Source organism: Loxodonta africana, chromosome 13 (assembly GCF_030014295.1).
Source record: "Loxodonta africana isolate mLoxAfr1 chromosome 13, mLoxAfr1.hap2, whole genome shotgun sequence".
In the NCBI taxonomy this organism is placed as follows: domain Eukaryota; kingdom Metazoa; phylum Chordata; class Mammalia; order Proboscidea; family Elephantidae; genus Loxodonta; species Loxodonta africana.
This window is the reverse complement of record NC_087354.1, coordinates 94457699-94479322: the sequence shown is the minus strand read 5'-3', so window position 1 is coordinate 94479322 and position 21624 is coordinate 94457699. Positions and strand designations below refer to the sequence as shown.

Genomic DNA, 21624 nt, shown 5'->3' with positions numbered 1-21624 from the left:
AAGAGGACGTGCAATCAGGGATATCCTTGCTGATGTCAGATGGATCCTGGCTGAAAGCAGAGAATACCACAAGGATGTTTACCTGTGTTTTATTGACTATGCAAAGGCATTCGACTGTGTGGATCATAACAAACTATGGATAACACTGGGAAGAATGGGAATTCCAGAACACTTAATTGTGCTCATGAGGAACCTTTACATAGATTAAGAGGCAGTTGTTCAGACGGAACAAGGGGATACTGATTGGTTTAAAGTCAGGAAAGGTGTGCGTCAGGGTTGTGTTCTTTCACCATACCTATTTAATCTGTATGCTGAACAAATAATACGAGAAGCTGGACTATATGAAGAAGAACGGGGCATCAGGATGGGAGGAAGACTCATTAACAACCTTCATTATGCAGATGACACAGCCCTGCTTGCTGAAAGTGAAGAGGACTTGAAGCACTTACTAATGAAGATCAAAGACCACAGCCTCCAGTATGGATTACACCTCAACATAAAGAAAACAAAAATCCTCACAACTGGACCAATGTGCAAGATCATGAGAAATGGAGAAAAGACTGAAGTTGTCAAGGATTTCATTTTACTTGGATCCACAATCAACAGCCATGGAAGCAGCAGTCAAGAAATCAAAAGACACATTGCATTGGGCAAATCTGCTGCAAAAGACCTCTTCAAAGTGTTGAAGAGCAAAGATCTCACCCTGAAGACTAAGGTGCGCCTGGCCCAAGCCATGCTATTTTCAATCACATCATATGCATGTGAAAGCTGGACAATGAATAAGGAAGATGGAAGAAGAGTTGACGCCTTTGAATTGTGATGTTGGCAAAGAATATTGAATATACCATGGACTGCCAAAAGAACGAACACATCTGTTTTGGAAAACGTGCGGCCAGAATGCTCCTTAGAGGCAAGGATGGCGAGACTGCATCTTAACATACTTTGGATATGTTGTCAGGAGGGATCAGTCCCTGGAGAAGGACATCATGCTTGGCAGAGTACCAGGTCAGCGGAAAAGAGGGTGACCCTCAATGAGGTGGATTGACACAGTGGCTGCAACAATGAGCTCAAGCATAACAACGATTGTAAGGATGGCGCAGGATCAGGCAGTGTTTCGTTCTGTTGTGCATAGGGTCCCTATGAGTCAGAACCGACTCGATGGCACCTAACAACAACAACGACAATCTTTGAATACTTTAAGGGCCTTCGTGTGTAAGAGGGAGAAAATATGATCTGAGTTGATCCTGAGACTATCTCTTAGCGTTAAAGAATGCTGAATAACAATTCAATAAAAAGGTTCAATAGCAAAGATCTTTGTTAAAAGATTTAAGTATAGGTTGAAGATTACTAGAAACATGCACATTTAATATTTCAACTATACTCAAATTGCTAAAATTATATACTCCTTGCACACAGCAGAATATAATAAAACAATTTGATGTTGTCTGTAAAATAAACAAAACTTTATCATGGAAAAGGCTAATATTGAGTGAAAGGAGCAGGATATAATATTTATGTGAATATACATAAATGTGTGTGACACACATATAAAACCCATTGCCGTGGAGTCTATTCTTCCTCATGGTGTTCCCATGTGTGTTAGGGTAGTCTCCAAATTTTCAATGACTAGAATATACTTCTATAAGCAGGACAAAATTAAAGGAATATATTTAAACAATAAATGAACAGAAGTGAAAGAATTAAACCTGCGGAGAAGCTGCCCAGGAACCCAAGACTACAATAACATTGGTATGGAAAGCAGAATGATGGTGTCGGGAAGCCTGGTGGTCACATGCTTCCAGCTCTAAAGAGAAGAGCAAATAAACCAGGGGAGAAGACAGTGAGCCAGAAGAGTGGGAGAAATGAAGTATTTCTGGAGTGCCAACTAAGGCTGAGCCTCTGCTGATGGCATGTAGTCTCTCATTTAAAACTCAGAAGGATGTAATGGGTGGGACAGACCTTGTTATCCACTTTCATCATGCAAACATTTTATTAATTTGAACAGTAGAATGTTATAAAAACAAATTAGAAAATAGAGAAAAGTATAATAAAAGAATACGCCTCATCCGCTGAGTACTATTATGTTGCCTCAGCAGCTGCTCATCGTTGTTGTTGTAAACATACCACACAACCTTTGGTGACCGAACAACTGACAGTAATTACCATTAATTGGCTGTGCAACCCTGCCCTTAATCAATGTGACTTTCCACCACTGTTAACCAGAACTCAGTCTCCATATGCAGGAACACTCCTGTTATTTCCTCCCTCCTGCCCCTGGAAACCCTAATAAACTTTTATGTCTACACATTTGCTTGTTTTTGTAAAAGATGGGTTTTTGAATCTGAAAGTTCACGACAAGCCACAAGGGTGAATTCATGTGGTAGCAGAAGTTATTTGCAATACATATATCCTAATACTGACTTGGTTCTAGAACACATAAAGAACAATCCAAAAAGGAAAAAGGAAGCAGACAGTTCGATAGAAAAATGAGCAAATACTTGAACAGTGTATAAAAGATTTCTATATGGCCAAGAAACATATGAAAAGTGACAAAACTTCACAGGTTATCAGAGAAATTCTAATAAAAAGCCACAATGTGATACTATCCCCTACATGCCAGAATGGCTAAAATGGAAAAGATGGAAAATACCAACTATTGGGTATAACGTGGAGTAACTGGAGCTCTAATCTACCGCTAGTGGAAGTGTAATTTGGTACAACCAGTTTAAAATGTTTTGTCCGTATCTACAAAAGCTGTGAACATACATATATCCTAGGACTCAGCAATTCTTCTTCTAGATACATACCGAGTAGAAATGGGTACATATCTTCACCAAAACACATACACTTCTCAGCATCCGCTAAGGAATGAACACCTTCCCTAGGAATGTCTAACTTTTAAAGCATTATTCTCTGTCTGTTCTAAGGTGATGTCCATATATGATGATAAGTTTACACAGAAAAGTCTAGAGCTTTATGTGAAATTCCACAGCAAATCTCTAGAGGCTCCTGTTCTCATAGCTTCTGTCGCCTCTGCAGCCCCTGCTTCTGTCTGTCCGTCTGCTGGGCTGCACCACACGGAACCAGTTATGAAATTCAAGCCCATCTTACACTCGCCAAGGTCCTATTCACACAAAAGTTGTATTAGCTTAAAAGAAAAGGTGTGTAGATAAGATACACAAGGGATTTAATTGCACAAAACAAACCTTAAAATGAAATGGCTGGGAATGGTGGCCTCCCTTTGTAAAAAGGCTTCTCTGTACGGACTATGGGAAAATGCAGTTAAGATATGGGTCATGGGAAAAGGAGTGTTTGTAGCAATTTGGTAATCACTCAGACCACCTGTAAAAATGTTTTCATCCTTTTTCTCATACCTTAAAAAAAAAAACAAAACAAAATTCCAGATGGATTGAATATTTAAAATTAAAATATGCAACCATAAAAATTTTAGAAGTTTTTATTTTCTTTTTATTGATAAAAGAGAAAGACTTTTTAAAAATCCCAAAATATGAAGGCTAAAACTGTTAAGATCTATAGATCTTTGGTATATCAAAAAGTATATGAAGGGAGTAAAAATACAGGCAAAAAGCTGAAAAAAAGTTTGCAGGCTAAGGATTTGAATAGAGATTTCTCGAAAGCAGATATAGAAACTGTCAACAAGCACATGAAAAGAAGCATAACCTCATTAGACATCAGGGAAATGCAAATCTAAAGTGCACTACTATTTCAAAACCAGTAAGACAGCTAAACTCAACAGGATGGACAACGAGTGTCAGTGACGATGTGGAGAAGCTGGAATACTGCTGGTGGAAATGTAAAATGATCCAATTGTTTTGGAAAATGGTTTGGCAATTCTGCAGAAAGTTAAACATAGAATTCCCATACAACACTGCAATTGCACTCCTAGGTCTGTACCCCGGAGAATCAAAAGCATGTTCACATACAAACTCACACAGAGGATTCCTAGTAGTGTTATTCATAACAGCCAAAATGTGGAGAGAACCCAAATGTCATAACCTGATAGACAGGATGTGGTATATTCATAGACTGGAACCACAAAAGGCACCAAGTACTGATACACGCCACAATATGGACGAACCTTGAGAATATTACGCTAAATGAAAGAAGCCAAACACAAATGACAGCATCGTGTATGATTCCATTTACATGAAATGTCCAGAACAGACAAACCAACACAGACAAAAGTAGATTAGTGGTTGCTACGGCTTGGAGGAAAGGAGTAATGAGGATGACTGTTAATACGCCTTTATTAACAAGGGCCTTTATTTACGGGGCACTGAAAATATTCTGAAGCTAGACAGTGGTGACTGTTGTGCCAAGTCTGCCCATATACTAAAAGCCACGGTATTGTGCATATTTTCAAAGGCAGTGTTACGGCAGGTGAATTGTATCTCAATAGAAATATTTGTGATTCCTAAAAGACTAACTTTTCAATTAACATATAGAACCTATAAATCAGTAGGGAAAAAACAGTCCAATTTTAAAATGTCTCCCTCCAAAGCAAAGGGAAGGGGGTACATTCCATCCGTACAGCTTATTTTTTTTATCTCTTCATTATTCAAGTTCTATTCTCATCTTATGTAACTCTAAATTATACCAAGTAATTGTCTCCATTTTCCTTATCCCTGTTTTCACTATTTAACTAAAGACAGCAACAATGTTTTTTATAAAAACCCACCCACATTCACTCAAATCATTTTTTTAGCACTTCTTAGGTGCCAGGTACCACGATGCTCTGACGAACACAACAGACAAGTTCCTGCCTGCATGGGCCTTCTATTTTTGTGAAGCAGGCAGATGATAAACCAGCCAACCAGCTCTTAATGTAACCTAACATTAAGGAGGGAAACATGTAATTTTGGAGCTATCTCAAGCTGTGTCTCTCTCACAAAGATTTCTCCAAATCTAGTGAAAAGTAAACACCTCGAAGGAACTCTGTGGGGCCAATAAATGTGAAAAAGCCATTTCATTTCAGTTTGGTTTTGTTGCTTTCACCTGCTACCCTGTCATTATTTTTTAATAACACGATTATGGAGCTGACATCAAACTCCCACCACCCGCCTGAAAGAAAATACCAAACCCGTAGCCATCGAGTCAATTCTGACTCAGAGACCCTATAGGACAGAGTAGAACTGCCCCGTTGGGTTTCCACGGAGCAGCTGGTGTTAGGACACAATTTCCTCTTATAAGAATCTGAAAGCTGTTCACTGTGGATGTGTGAGGGACTCAGTAACACCTGCAGAGATTTCCACGTGGGTGGGGTACTCTAGTGTGAGCATCGGGGGAATGGAACCCATGTGCACTTTGCATCCTTCTGCAGATTATGACACAAACATTCACTCTTCATTGTCCCACATCTTGTAAGAGAACAGAGGGAATTGTTAGGCAGGACCCTTTGAAAATGCATGGCAAGAAATTTTATTGTAACATGAAATGGAAAATAAAATCTTCCTACATTTTTCCTCCTTCCCTACCTCATTTCAAGGAGATAGCTGGACTCACAGTGTTGAAGCCCTGAAACTTCAAGACTCTGAAGAGTCTGTGGTAAAAGCCTCAGCTCGCTGTGGTGATCAGACTGAGTGGACTGGAGCCCAGGGGAAGAGTGACAGTCAGATAGTAGGGTTCCAGACATTGGGAAGGGGTAGGACCTCCTTCTTGATAGTGCCCTGGATCAGGCTATATTACCTCAAAGGCTGATGCAGGCACATAAGTAGACAAACCCTGTTATGCTGATGACAGCCCCACCAACGTTCTCATGCTCCAGCTGAGAATCGAAACAGCAGAACGAATGCTTCTAGAGAGATCACCCACATAGGCTGAGGCAACGGGTGTGTTGAAGGTCTTCTCCAAGCACTGGTCCTTCATTAGACCCTGGGAATTATTGCATATCTGGAGGAGGGAGTACGCTAAAAGTAAATGAGGTTAAAAACTCCCCTCAATTTTGTAAGCAAGTAGTTCTGAGCCTCAATTCATTTTATTTTTTAAAAAATCATGCTTTTTATCATACATGATTTTGTGCAGACTCGCACTTACAATTCGTTTTACTCATTCATGCATTAAGTCAACAAAGATTTCCTGTATTAACAGCTACATGTCAGACCCTAGGCCAGATGCTCTTGGTGATGAAATGACTTAGAGAAGTTGCCTCACTGCCTGGTGAGAGAAACGGCCAAGTTAACAGGTGTATCAGTCACGTATTGCTGTGTAAGAAATGACTCCAAAAGGTAGTGTCTTAAAAAAACAACCATTTACTAAGCTCACAATTTTGCAGGTTGTCAATTTGGGGTTCTTCTGATCTGGGCCAGCCACAGTGGCTCGCAGCAGGGCTTACTCATGTGTCTACAATTTGCTTCCAGGTCACCTGCGAGCCAGTTTGCATCCTCTTTCCAATGGTCCCTCATCATTCAGCAGGCTGGCCTAGGGTCATTTCCACAGGTTCTCAGGGTTTAAGAGCAACAAAAGGGCAATACTGAATGTAAAATCTTTTCAGTTCTCTCCTTCTATCATCTCTGCTACTATCTTAAAGGCTGAAGCAACCATAAGGTAGGCCTTCAACAGGTAGGAGAAGACTCCTACTGCTAATGAAAGGTGCTCTGGAGTCTCATAGAAGGCATGGGCACAGAGAGGGGAAGAATGTGTAGTAAATACAATTGTGTTTTATGCTGTGGTAAAGGGTCTCCTAGGTACAATGGAGTACAGAGCAAGAAGTGGACTCATCTACCAGGAGAAGATTCAGGGAAGACTACAACCAGGAAGTGATGCCTGAACCAAGTTGGGAATATGACTGAATAATTAAGGGGTGAAAAAAGGCCGAGCATCCAGGAAGCCCCAGGTATTTTCCAAAGGCTTCAGTAAAAGGGGAAGGATGGCTTGATGAGAAAAGTCTGAGGAAACAGGGTGAAAACACTGGGGCATTTGTTACATTTGTGAAGAGGCACGGATTATCTTTTGTTCTATTGTTTCCCTACCATTCCTGCCTCTTCTGTCCTTTGGGGTCACACAAAACAAGCCCCTACCATCCCCATGTTGAAACTTTTATTTTCCTTGGAGAAGTCTGCTCCTTCCTCATCACCACCCCAACCTTCTTAATTTCCTCCTCAAATGCTGTCCCCATTTGCTGGTTTCTCTTCTAAATGGCCTCCTAAACAAAAGCAGAGTCTGTCATGGGCTTTCCCCAAGTCAACTCCCAAACTTCCCATTCTGGCTGACCACAAAACGCCTGAGTCTTAGGGCTTTTTGGTAAGTCATAAGCCTAATCTGTTCCAGTGGGGTCAGTTTTCTTCACCTCCACGCTTCACCAGGGAGAGTAGGCCAGCAGACGGGAAGGGAGAGAACATCTCCTAGTCAGAGAGCAGAGCCTGTGTGAAGCCTCAGAGGCTAAGGAGACCTGAAGGGCTCAGAGTGAACATTTTATAACCAGAGCTGGAGAGACATGATTCCAACAGAGTCAAATGAGAGGACTGGGAGAAAGCAGCTGTCCATGATACTGATATCATTCCCTGTGCTCTCTTTACCCACCAGGGGATAGTAACCCCTTACACGGCACAGAAAAGTTTCAATTCATTTTTAGTATCTAATCTCCTTCTTTCCACATTGGCACTAGCACTTCTCAAGCGCCTACCTGACAGTTTCATGTTTTTCTGGTTGCCGTGTTTAGCTTCAAACTGGGCCCATGGAACTCAGCACTGTCAGCAATGATGTCACACAGGATTACGGAAGCCTTGGTGCTAACTCAGATCTCAGCTGCTTTTTGAAAAGGGTGCCAACCTCAGGTCTTGTGGGAGAGAAACTGTAGCTACTGAATCAAGGAAATTCAGGAGCAAGCCAGAGTCCCCAGGTTATCAAAGGTTCCTGATGGGAGAAGGGATAAAAGTCCTTCAGAAGACCATTATGTTTGGACATCTTCACCCAAGCAGGATGAAACAGTGACACACGAGGAAAAGGCCTTTCTCTAAGACTCTAGATAAAGGTGAGGAAAAGTTGTCCCAGACTGATGAGTGCTACAGAACAAAAGGTCTGACTTCCACCAGAAAAGAGAGCCATGGTAGGACAAGATGAAGGATTTGGAACAAATGGATAAGGTCATAAGGAAGATTCTTCTGAGAAAGCACTTTCTGTCATTTAGTAGATAATTAACCAAAGTTTATTTTGTCAATAAGAAATGTAGGAATAAATGAGGGATGAAACAAAAGAATTCAATTGTAAGTTTGAGAGCTTTCCAGAATAGCTGCAGACAAGGCACTCTACTGTTCTGGATCTGAACATGGTGGAAAGGAAGGAAGCCAGTGGGCAACTGGGGCAGAGAGTATAGGATGGTGGAAAGGGTGGGTAGCAAGAAGCCTACTTAATTATTATATTTTCTAATGAGATAGAATTAATATACCATGTGAAGAACTAAGGAAATTTCTCAGGAGGTTCTGGGAGTGGTAGGTTGAAGAGCCCAGAACCCACATCATTAAGGGCAGAAGAAGGGCTGTAGACTCCTCCCTAGATCCAGGAACTCCCCTTCCCCTCCTGTGTCTCCTGCCCACCTCCCTCAAGAGCCTAACAACCCCTAACCACAAAGATGGCTACAGGATAGAATTTTTTATTTTCCTACTTTTCTTAACCTGAGCTTCATCTAGGATCAGTCATTTATCACTCTTTTCAGGCCAGTTTTGTTGCCCTCCCCACTACTATTACCTCTGCTGTCCTCCTCCACCCAGTGCTGCCCTCCACTGGCCCTGCTTCCTGCTGCTTCCTGGTTTTCTGACTGGCCTCTAATACCCTTTGAGAGATCCCCCACCCCATCTTCTGTCTGTCACTGGAGCTTACACTCCCCTCCCAAACTCCTTCTCTTTCTTCCTTAACTCACCAATCCTTCCCTCAAACTCAGAAAAATACTGACCCTTATGCTGACATATACAAGCCCCGCCACCCCCCACAGGAGGCATGGTTGTGATTTGGCTACTAAGGTTTGTGCCATCAGACTCTCAAATATGGACATCTGTTTCTGCCTCACCCTGAAGGACATGGTAATGGGCTTCTGTTCAGAGAAAGGCAATTTTAATCTCCTGGTGTAGGCTAGTTAAGGGTACGAGGAGAAGTTTTAAATTACACAGAAAAGTACAAATTACGCTGTCTCTGTAAGTATAATTCCTTCTATGAAAATCCTTCCCTTAAAAGGAGGATGAAAACAAGTTACAAAGAGGAGACCGATTCTCCTGTTTCAATGTTTACACTCTAAATTTACTAAAAAAAATAACTTTCATAGAAAACAGCTTTTAGAGAAACCATGTATTATCATGAAGGTGCAGAGGATGAGGTAATTTCCATACTCCACAGGAGCAAATTCACTTCCATCCAACAAATGCAAAAAAAAAAAAAAATTTTTTTTTTTAATGTGGCGATCCTCTGTTTATATTATAAACTATCACTGGATAAATGTTTGGCTGCGAACTAAAAGGTTTGGCAGTTGGAATCCACGAGCTGCTCCTTGGAAACCCTATGGGGAGTTCTACTCTGTCCTATAGGGTTGCTATGAATTGGAATCTACTAAAAGAAAACTGGGAGTTTTTTTTTTTTTTTTTAAATCAACGTATTATAATTTTTTGAAAAACGATAGACTTTTGCTATAAGGTAGTACCATCACTGAAATTTTCTGGAGGAGACTTTATTGCCCAGAGTAAATTCCCTAAAGTATGGTCGGTGTCTGGGGAAGAAGAAAGAAACCATGGGGACTGTGGAGGTGGAGGGTGGTGGTGATGGACAGGTCTCCAGGGATCCCTGAGACCAGAGACTTAGGTCACAGTTGAGAAACCAGAGCCCAGAGGGCTCATGTAAATTAACTCTCCATTATTGCAAGTCTCAACCCAAGAGGAAAGTGTCACTCAGGGTAGAACAAGAGAACAAAAAGCCCAAGTTCCAAGCCCAGGAAGATGCCCCAAGTATCAGCGAGGTCTTTTTCATCAGCTTCCACTAGGCAGAATTCTCACTCATCAAATTACTCCAGAGATCAATAGGTCAAGTACGAGTATTTTACCCAAGTGTGTAAGGTCAAGGGGTTAGCCATGGTCTGGCAGACCAGACCAAAACATCTCACACCCCTGTCGGCAAAAGGCCCCTGGTCTTGGGGCTGAGTTTTTGAAGAAAGTGAGTGCCATCAGGTCTGCCCTCAGTCTAACCAACACTGAGTTCCTGGTCAGCATCCTGGAGTCCTGGCAAGAAGAGCCAGGCACCTGCAGGAGCATCTGGAGCAGGAGACAGGGGCTGAAGAGGCTACCACACCTACTGGTGCTGCTACACATGTGGGAGACCTGGCTGCAGAGGGTGCAGGCATGGCCTCAAGGTCAAAGGAGAAAGCACCTGAAGGCGTGCTAGGACTCTTAGACTGAGAGAAGCAGGATGTCTGGACTGCAAAATATGCACCCTTCAGGGAAGAACTTCATTCAGGCTTCTTAAACCCCCTTCACCTGGAAGATCCACTCTTTTAGCCTTGTGCCCCTTCCACGCCCCCTCTAGTACATGGAGAGATCCAGCCCTAGAGCACCAGGGTGGAAGAAGCCCCAGGATAGCTGTCCAAAGACATGAGGTCCACTCAAAAGCTCCCCCGGCCAAGGAGAGAAGAGGACAAGACTCACCTGCAGATGAGGTCTCAGGGCCCTGAGAATGAGCACAATGTTTGTAAGGAAAGAGAAATGGGATTTCAGTGGGACATGGAAGTCTGAGAAAGAGCCTCTGCAAAGATAGCTCTAAGGGAGGTGTGATTGTCAAGGTGGGCTGGTCACTGAGTTCTTTGTAGTACAAGGTACCAGACAGAAGCCAGACTCTGGGGGGAGCCTGCCTGCCGGTGAGCAGTGGGCTTAAAACCCTAAACCAATGAGAATCGAATCCCTTCCCAGCAGCTTCTGCACAGATCAGTGATGTTTGCTTGGTCTTTCTCTTTTCTGTGGTCTAACCTAATCTGTTCTGAGATCAGAGAATTGGAATAGAAAAGCCTGACTGAGATGAAACGAGCAAAGAGAAGACAAGGCCTCCTAAATCTGGTGAAGACAGAACACAGATAACCAAAGGTGAGGATGGGAAGAAACAGATTGAGTTCCAAGTCCCATCCACAGTATCCCAGGGCCTGGGAATCCCTGGAAGTGCCAGAGGTGTGTTCTCCCTGGGAGATGAGACCCCAAGTGTCAGAGGAAGCCCTATGGAGCAAGGAAGGGAGGGCAGGGCCTCTAGGATGGGCACTTCCATACAGGCTGCCCATGTGAATTTCTCAGAGTGACCGTGACAGATCCTGAGTAGGACAGTTTGAGGCAAAGGAAAGTAAGTTTTCTGAAGAGGGGTGAATTCCACCTTCTCCTGACAATGAAACAGAAATCCCGTCCTGCTCAGAGGTACTGTGTAGGAGGGATTGTGAATTCCCATCCTGCACAGAGGTTGGCTGCGAAGTTCGACTGTCTAAAGACAATGTGGCCAAAGTCTTCTTTATCTTTCAAAGATATATCTTTAACTTCCTGCAAATTCAATCCTGGAAAGAAGCCTAGAATATACAAACGTGGGTTTTTCAGGAGAGCAACAAGGGGAGAAGGTGATAGTGGCATATCAGAGAAGGAGAACAATAGTCTAATGGTCCCCGTGTTACTTAATGAATCACGTACCGTGTCCAGCATTCTTCCTTACCTGTAGACATGTACATGCAGTAGATGTTTGAGCAATGACTGAATTAATCCTCACAGAATTCTTTTTGGCCATTTCCAGGTATAGAGACCAGAAGAAGTCATTAGTTACAAGAGCAAGCAATAATTCGCTGGTCTGAATTTTGTTCAATTTCTGTGTTTGCCCTTCATAGATGGATAAAAGTCTCTGAATCTGGCATTGAAGACAGTGTTTTCTCTATTGTTATGGATTGAATAGTGTCCCCCAAAATGTGTGCCAACCTGGCCAGACCATGATTCCCAGTATTGTGTGGCTGTCCTGCATTTTGTGATCTGATGTGATTACTTATGTGTTGTAAATTCTAACCTCTGTGATGTTAACGAGGCGGGATTAGAGGCAGTTAGGTTAATGAGGGAGGACACAATCTACAGGATTAGGGTGAGTCTTGAGTCAGTCTCTTTTGACGTACAAAGAGAAAAGTGAGCAGAAATGAGAGGGACCTCATACCACCAAGGAAGAAGTGCCTGGAGTGGAGCACGTCTTTTTGACCCAGCGTCCACGCGCTGAGAATTTCCTAGGCCAGGGGAAGATAGATGACAAGGACCTTCTCCCAGAGCCACAAATACAGAAAGGTTTCTCCTAGAGCTGGTGCCCTGACTTCAAACTTCTTGCTTCTTAAACTGTGAGAGAATAAGTTTCTGTTTGTTAAAGCCATCCACTTGTGATATCTCTGCTATAGCCACACTAGATAACTAAAAAACACATATATAAAATAGTCAAAAAAAAAAAAAGTTTCAAATACACACACATACACGTATGATGTTACTAAACTTTAAAAGGTTTTACATTCTTATAACACATTTAACAATAGAGATTTGTATATAGAAGTTATAATAAGAGCCATCCCCACATAAGTATATTGTACCTGCTCCCCCAAAGTGTCCAGTGTCCAAAGATACATATGTACCCTTTTACACACTTCTTTTTGCCAGGACACACGTAAGGACATTCATTTGTTTGTTTTTATGGAAATTAGGTCACACTCTACCCATGTTTTTCTCTGAATCACTCTTCACTTGACAATTCCTCATGGTTCCTCTAAATCAGCAGACATGGAAGAAGCACTCTTTTTGGTTCTTCTAATTTTTAACTCCCACCACTCTTCTGTCAGTTTGTTGTACTGTGGTGGCTTGCATGTTGCTGTGATGTTGGAAGCTATGCCACCGGTATTTCAAATACCACCAGGTTCACCCATGGTAGACAGGTTTGAGTGGAGCTCTGGATTTAGACAGACTAGGAAAAAGGACCTAGTGATCTATTTCTAAAAAAAAGCTGGCCAGTGAAATCTTACGAATAGTACTGGAACACTGTCTGACTGAATGACAGAGGATAACCCCTTAGGTTGGAAGGCACTCAAAATACGAGTGGGGAAGAGCTACCTCCTCAAAGTAGATCCCACTTTAATGACATTTGCTGATGGGGCACAACTCAAAATGAGAAGAAACTGACGCAAATATCCATTAATAATCAGAATGTGGAATGAAGGAAGTATGAATCTAGGGAAATTGGAAGTCATCAAAAATGAAATGGAATGCATAAAGGTCAATAATCCTAGGCATTAGTGAGCTGAAATAGCTTGGTTTTGGACATTTTAAACTAGACAATGGTATGTTCTACTATGCCAGGATTGAGATACTGAAGAGAATGGCATCATATTCATCGCTACAAAGAACATTTCAAGATCTGTTCTGAAGTACAACACTACAAGCAATAGGATAATATCCACAGGCCTACCAGGAAGACCAGTTAATAAGACTATTATTCAAATTTACACACAAATCATGAATGTGAAAGATGAAGAAGTTGAAGGTTTTTACCAAGTTCCGCAGTTTGAAACTGATCAAACGTGATGCATTCATCAGTCAAGATGTACTGATAATTGCGAAGTTGAAAACAAAGCAGACAAATCAGCAGTTGGAAAATAAGGTATTGATGATAGAAATGACACTGAAGCTCACATGATAGAATTTGGCAAGACCAATGACTTATTCATTGCACATACCTTTCGTCAGGAACATAAACGGTGACTATACTCGTGAACCATTCCAGGCAGAAAAGACAGGAATCAAATTTGTGGAAGGTGATGATGGAGAAGGTCAATATCATGAGTCAGAATCTGGCCAGGGGCTGACTGCAGAACAGATGATCAGCTGCTCATATTCACGTTCAAGTTGAAGCTGAAGAAATTTAAAACAAGTCCATGAGTCAAAGTATGCCCTTGAGTATATCAAACCTGAATTTAGAGACCATCTCAAGAATAGATTTGATGCACTGCACACTAATGATCGAAGACCAGATTAGTTGTGGGATGATAGCAAGGACATCATATATGAAAAAAAACAAAAAGTCATTAGAAAGACAGGAAAGAAAGAGAAGACCAAAGAGGATGTCACAAGAGACTCTGAATCTTGCTCTTGAATGTACAGTAGCTAAAGAGAATGGAAGGAATAATAAAGTAAAAAAGCTCAGTAGAGTACCTGAAAGGGAAGCTGGAGAAGACAAAGTATGATAATAATAATGTGAACAGATCTGGAGTTAGAAAACCAAAAGGGAAGAAAACACCTGGCATTTCTCAAGCTGAAAGAACTGAAGGAAATATTCAAGCCTCTAGGTGTAATACTCAAGGATTCTATGGGCAAAATATTGAACAACACAGGAAACATCAAAAGAAGACGGAAGGAATACACAGACTCAATACACCAAAAAGAACTGGTCAATGTTCAACCATTTCAGGAGGTAGCAGATGATCAAGAGCTAATGGTACAGAAGGAAGAACTCCAAGCTGCACTGAAGGCACTGGCAAAAAACATGGCTCCAGGAATTGTTGGAGTACCAAATGAGATGTTTCAACACATGGATGCAGTGCTGGAGGCGTTCACTTGTCTATTCCAATATATTTGGAAGACAGCTACCTGACCAAATGACTGGAAGAGAGGTGCTCCAATGCAATGCAGAAATTATCGAGCAACGTCATTAACATCACATGCAAGAAAAATTTTGCTGAATATAATTAAAAACAGTTGCAGAAGTACACAGACAGGGAACTACCAAAAATTCAAGCTGGATTCAGAGGAAGACATGGAACGTGGGATATCATTTGTGATGTCTGATGGATCTTGGCTGAAAGTAGAGAATATCAGTAAGATGTTTACCTATTTTTGTTTCCTATACAAGCACACTCAATGTGTGGCTCATGACAAATTACGGATAGCTTAGCAAAGAATGGGAATTCCAAAACACTTAACTGTATTCATGCGGAATATGTACTTTTTTTTTTTTATGTACATAGACCAAGAGGCAGTCATTTGAGTACAACAAGGGATGCTGTGTGGTTTAAAATCAGGAAGTTGTGGGTCATGGCGGTATCCTTTCACCATACTTACTCAATCTGTATGCTGAGCAAATAATCTGAGAAGCTGGTCTGTAAGAAGAAGAACATGGCATCAGTTTTGGAGAAAGATTCACTAACAACCTATGATATGCAGCTGATACGACCTTGCTTGCTGAAAGTAAAGAGGACTTGAAGCAGTTACTGATGAAGAGCAACCACTACAGCCTTCAGTATGGATTACACCTCAACATAAAGAAAACAAAAATTCTCACAACTGGACCAGTAAGCAACACCATGATAAATAGAGAAAATACTGAAGTCATCGAGCAATTCATTTAACTTGAATCCATAATCAATGCCCACAGACGCAGCAGTCAAGAATTCAAACAATGTATTGCATTGGGCAAATCTATCGCAAAAGACCTCCTTAAAGTGTTGTGAAGGAAAGATGTCACTTTGAGGACTAAGGTGTGCCTGAGCGAAGCCATGATATTTTCTATCACCTCACATGCTTGAGCAAGTTAGACAATGAATACGGAAAACCGAAGAACTGATTCATTTAAAATATGCTGTTGGCAAAGAATACTGAATATACCATGGACTGCCAGAAGAATAAACAAATCCATCTTGAAAGAAGTACACCAAGAATGTACCTTAGAAGCAAGGATGGCAAGACTTCGTCTCACGTGCCTTGGACATATTTTCAGGAAGGACCTGTCCCAGGAGAGGCTCATCATGCTTGGAAAAGCTGAGGGTCAGAAAAAAAGAGGAAGGCGCTCAACAACATGAACTGACACAATGGCTGCAAGAATGGGCTCAAACATAGCAATGATTGTGAGGACAGTTCAGGATCAGGCGGTGTTTCATTCTGTTTTACACAGGATCGATGGCATCTAACAGCCACAACAACTAACATATGTATGTATGCATATATATGTGTGTGTGTGTGTGTATACCCATTGCCGTCAAGTCGGTTCCAACTCATAGTGACCCTACAGGACAGAGTAGAACTGCCCCACAGAGTTCCCAAGGAGCGCCTGGTGGATTCGAACTGCTAACCTTTTGGTTAGCACCTATAGCTATTAACCATTACGCGACTAGGGTTTCCATATATATGTATATATATACACACATACACACACATATATATACACACACTCATATATATGTGTGTGTGTATATATATGTTCCCTTCACTAGTTTTGCACCTCTAGAGACCCCAGGCTAAGACATTTGGTACCTACAGTGATTCTAGAGGAACCAAATCTTAAGGATGAGTTTTCTGAATTGATCTCAAGTCTAGCTAGTCTTAAAGGCACTGATGACTGTCTCCAGAAGTAAACAGGCTATTGCTAATCCATGGTGTGAGGTGACAATACAAATACGGAAAATACTACTACCACTGGACAAAATATTTGTGAGAGACAAGGCTCTGCCTGATTACATATTTGATACTTTTCTATAATTTTGTCAGAATAAGAATAATAAGGAAGCTGCTTGGTTGGTCCTGCTTTTGGAGCCACACTGGTGAATGAAAGAAATGGGCTCAAAGCTCAAGCACCACATACAAGATCTGAAAGCTGCCACTTGTGCCCAGAAAGAAAACCATATTTCTTATAGTAACAAGGCTAATGCTGCCAAAAATAAACTCAGATTCTTATCATAAGAGTGACTGAATTAAAGCGCCAGTTGAATATCCAGCCTCAAATGGTGTCTGAAGTTAAAGTGAGGGCACTGATTGGGAAGAAATGGGATCCTGAAACTTTGGATGAGGACATATGGGCAGATAGTCAGGAAGCGGGGGACAATGAACCTCCATTTTCCGTTGAATCACCTTCCTAACAGAACCAGACCTCTTACTTCCATCTGAAGAGATTCTCTAACTTTGCCTGCTAAGGCACCCTTCCCAGTCAAACAATTATCCCTTCCACCTCTATCTAATGAGATTACCCTCAGCTGTGCCTGAAGTGTCTTGTTTGAGTTATCTCCTGGGGTGGTATCTGGGGCATTGCCTGGGGCATCACCTTAGATGCCTTATAAGACACGGCTGAACATCCCACTGCCACTGCCCATTTTTGCTTCTAGACCTATACCTCGACTTCAGTCCCAACAAGCCCCAAAAGGTGAACTATGAAGTGTGACCCAGGAGAAGGTATGCTAAACTCCAAAAGAACTGCTTGATTTTTCTAATACATACATACATACAGAAACCTGGTGAATATGTGTGGGAATGGCTATTATGGGTGTGGGATAACGGTGCAAGCAACATAAACGTGGATTAGTCTGAGTTTATTGATATAGGCCAAGGAAGCATAGATTCTTCATTCAGTGTTTCAGCTTCAGAGGTTAGAAAAGGATCTCATAGTTTATTTGGTTGGTTTACTGAAGCATGGATTAAGTGCTGGCCTACAATAAATCAAGTGGAAATGGCAGATCTGCCATTGTATAATGTAGGAGAAGGTAACCAAAGGCTGAGGGAAATTGGCATGTTAGAATGGATTTATTAGGCTGGACCCACAGACCCACACACGGAGTGCCCAGAGGGCTCTCTTTTTACCATAGCGGTGAGGTACAAATTTGTGAAGCAAGCCCCAGCATTATTGAAGACTTCTGTGGTTGCTATTTTATGTAAGTAAGAGTCCACAGTGAGAACTGCCCTAACTGAATTAAGACACCTGACTACAATGCAGTTGACTGGACCCCGTGGTGGTAGCAGCCAAGTGGCGGCACTCAATCAACAAAGACAAGGTGAGCGTGGTTACCATAACAGACAGTAGAGTCAAAGCAGTAATCAGAATAGTCTGCTTGCATGGATTTATGGCATTGGCTACTTAGTCATAGTGTCCCTGGGAGTGAAAGAGCTGGGAAATGTACATCTCCTGGTACCTAGTGTCTTAGATATCTAGTGCTCCTGTAACAGAAATACCACAAATGGATGACTTTAACAAAGAAAATTATTCCCTCACAGTCTAGGAGGCTTTATAAGTCCAAATTCAGGGTGCCAACTCCAGGGGAAGGCTTTTTCTCTCTGTCTCTCCTAGGGGAAGGTCTTTGTCACCAATCTTCCCCTGGACAAGAAGGTTCTCAGCACAGGGATCCTAGGTCCAAAGGATGCACTGCTCCTGACACTACTTTCTTGGTGGTACTGAGGTCCCCCTGTCTCTCTGCTCTTTTCTCTTTTATATCTCAAAAGAGATTGACTTAAAACACAACTTAATCTTGTAGATTGAGCCCTGCCTCCTTAACATAACTGCTTCAAATCCTTGCTCATTAACATCACAGAGGTAGGATGTACAATACATTGGAAAATCACATCACCTGACAAAATGGTGGATAATCGCACAATACTGGGAAGCATGGCCTAGTCAAGCTGATATATACATTTTGGGAAGACAGAATTTAATCCCTAACACCTAGTATGCAGCTATCGACCTGTTAATGCCTTTTTCTCCATACCTGTTTCGAAGTATCACCAGAAACAGTGTGCCTTCTCTCTGACCTTAGTGTATAAGGACCAAATAATGTAGAGGAATCTCTGTTATATTTTCTCCATCTTACCAATATTTGGCCTCATAGGCAGACCCAGGCACTTCATTGCACAGCAGAATGAAGAGATTAAAGCCCCAACATTCTTGCCAGTGGACCAGGAAGGTAGCTGCTCAGACATCAGAGAGCCTCAGAGAGACAGAGACCAGGTGGCTCAAGAGAGGGATACCATAAAGTTGTTTATCATACCCCCCCCGACTCCCACAGTTGCATATGCTTTGCTCTGACCCTAAGAAGTAGATCAATCCTTTGAGAACTGCATTATGGGTTAGAACACCAACAAGGTCCCAGACTGAGTGACACTCCCATAGATTACATCCAAATATCACTGCAAAGTCTTCAAAATCTGAACTGACATCTGAGCCACAGCATACAGAAATTGGGAAAGAACCTGCAGCCTGAACACAACTGGGTCAAGTGATTCCTAAAACAAACAACATCGACATTTTCTGTAAGACTGAAGTAAGACATAGTCTTAAAATCATAGACAAAAACTTTAAAAAGCTACTTTAACCACGCTCAAAGAAGTAACAGGCACACCTTAGAAAAATAGAAAAATACATAGAAACCATTCACAAATGAAAATTTTAGACAGGAAAAATAGAAAAATAGAGATAAAAAATTCACTAGATCAGCTCTACAGCAGAATGCTGTTGACAGACAAAAGGATCAATGAGATGAAAATAGTTCAATTGAAAATATCCAATCTGAAAACAGAGAACAAATATTGAAAAAAAAATGAACAGAGCCTCAAAAAAATCCAAAAATATCTAACATTTATTTATCGGAATTCCATAAGGAGTAGAGAAAATATGTGGTGTAGAAAAAAGTATTTGAAGAAATATTGGCTCAACACTTTCCCAATTTGTTGAAAGACATAAACTTACAGATTCAAGAAGCTATGCAAACTCCAACAAGTTAAACTCACATAATTTTACCCCCAAATGCCTCACTGTCAATTGTGGAATAACAAGGACCAAGAAAATATCTTCAAAGAAGCTAGAGAGAAAACAACTCATTTCACACAGGAAAAACAATTGGAATGACTCTGTATTCATCATCAGAAGCCATGGAGGCCAAAAGGCTGTGAAAACAACATTTTTTCAATACTGAAAGAAAAGAAACATTAACCCAGTGTTCTATAGGCTGTTATTTCCTTCATGAGTAAAGGAAAAATATTGACATTCTCAGGTGAAAGACGATTAAGAGAATTCATCGCCACCAGACTTGTTCTAAATGAAACACTAAAGGAAGTTGTTCAGGTGGCAGGCTTGGAATTTCAGGAATTATGGAAAGCAACAAAGTCGAAAGTACCTTCTGAAGTTCGCCCTTCAGCCAAAGATTAGACAGGTCTATAAAACAAACAATAACACACGTGAAGAAAGTGTTTCTCAGTTCAATAATGCGTATGAGACCAAATGTGCAAAACCTGCCCAAAAGCACAGAAAAGAGGGCAGGATGGAACAGGAATCATGGCGGATGGAAATGGGGAACTGGAGCATAGGAGAGTGTTGACACATCATGAGGATTGCAACCAATGTCAAAAACAATTGTGTATAAATGGTTGAACAAGAAAGTAATTTGCTCTGTAAAGTTTCAAATAAAGCACAATAAAAAATAAAAAAAAAGTGGTAGGTATCTGGATAAACATATTATGCCAACCCTGCTGTCACTGCACAACATGGCGCAGGACTCCCCTCTTTGGAAAGACTTTCTAGCCTATTGGAAACACTTTGGAATATACTCTTGGTGGCAAATTAGTATTAAAGGATGGCATTAATTTTGAAAATATGAGATGCCTGTACTCATACCTGGTGAATAAACTAGATAATAACATTTTCAGAGCCAAATGAGATGTTCTAACAGAAAAATAGGCCTGAATTCCCACGTGGGCCATGAGCCTACTCTGAAGGCCTTTCTCAGAGAGGCATTTCAGGCACTTCCAGAGCAGCAGGAGCGCTGGGGAATGCATGTATCAACCTCCCCCAGGGCCTTCTCTGAGGGGTAAGTACCTGCTTTAGTACTAAGCTTAGTGGTTCATAAACAGTCATTCTGCATAAGATCTTCGGGTTCAAGTCTGTAATCCAGCTGGGATTCTGTGTGTGCTGCATCTCTGCATCAAAAGAACATGCTTCTAGAAGCAGAATGCCAGGAGAGAGGCGGTTGGGCAGTTGGGGGTGGGGGGTGCTGCACAGACAGGGGTGCCCAAGGGAGGCACAATACAGTCATTCTGCAGGAGGTCTAGTCATTCTGCGTAAGAATTAGAATGCTTCTGTCAATGCACAATAATTTACATGCAGAACATAAACAAAGTTACTGAAGGACAAAGTTGAATAGTAAACCAAGCCACTCCCTGTGAATCCTTACCTGAGAGGGTCTTCATGAGGACTTCCGGGGATGGAGAAGGACACAGAAAACGCTGATTTATTTTACCTCTTCCTTCCTCAAGAAACAGGAACTGGTGTTAAGATGTCAGGTGTCAAGCCCCAAACTCCTCTTCTGGTCTGTATCTAAGGTGTATAATAAAACTGGGAATGAGGCAATCAGCCGTGAGCAGACAGACCCAGAGTATTCCCAGTGCCCCACATCTTTGAGCTCCAGTGAGATCCTGTTCTTAGTCACTACATTAGCAGAAGAGCTGAAAGACTGAAATTCCTTATTTTCAGGCAACTTGGGCTTCAAGCAGGCACTTATTGCTAAAGTCGTATTTCTCTGTGTTAATTTATGATCCTTAACTCAAATCCGGAGTTTGGAGCTCATTTTGATAACTCCTCGTTAGTCTGTGTAGACAAGAGTCTGCTCACAGTCAGGGATGACAGTGGAGGAAACAAAGTCCCTAGCCCAGGGGAGGGACTGCTCCCCAAATTTGGGGCAATGCCCCTGGGGGGCACTGGCGAGGTACACTGTCCCCTCTGTGGCTTTGTGTTCTGCTCCTGCAATTGCACCCTGGGGGCCTCCATATGCAGATCCAGAGTCCTTGGGTGGCCACAACTCCCGCCCTTCTGGGTCATAGGCACCTTGCGATATGCTTCCTG

The 21624-nt window shown here is 41.8% G+C and overlaps 1 long non-coding RNA gene across 4 annotated transcripts in view; it reads right to left on the bottom strand.

Moving 5' to 3' along the window:
• The window catches only part of LOC111749280 (uncharacterized), a 101641-nt gene extending 80462 nt beyond the window's left edge, over positions 1 to 21179 (bottom strand). For 2 of the 4 annotated variants that reach the window (XR_010317459.1, XR_010317458.1), the window contains exons 1-2: positions 20957 to 21152; positions 13715 to 13889 (exon numbers count right to left, since the gene is read on the bottom strand). This is a non-coding gene — a long non-coding RNA (uncharacterized LOC111749280). Of the gene's footprint in view, positions 1 to 13714; positions 13890 to 20956 lie in introns of all 4 variants that reach the window. The other 2 variants (XR_010317457.1, XR_010317456.1) reach the window with 2 other exon arrangements.
• Positions 21180 to 21624: the final 445 nt, after the last annotated feature.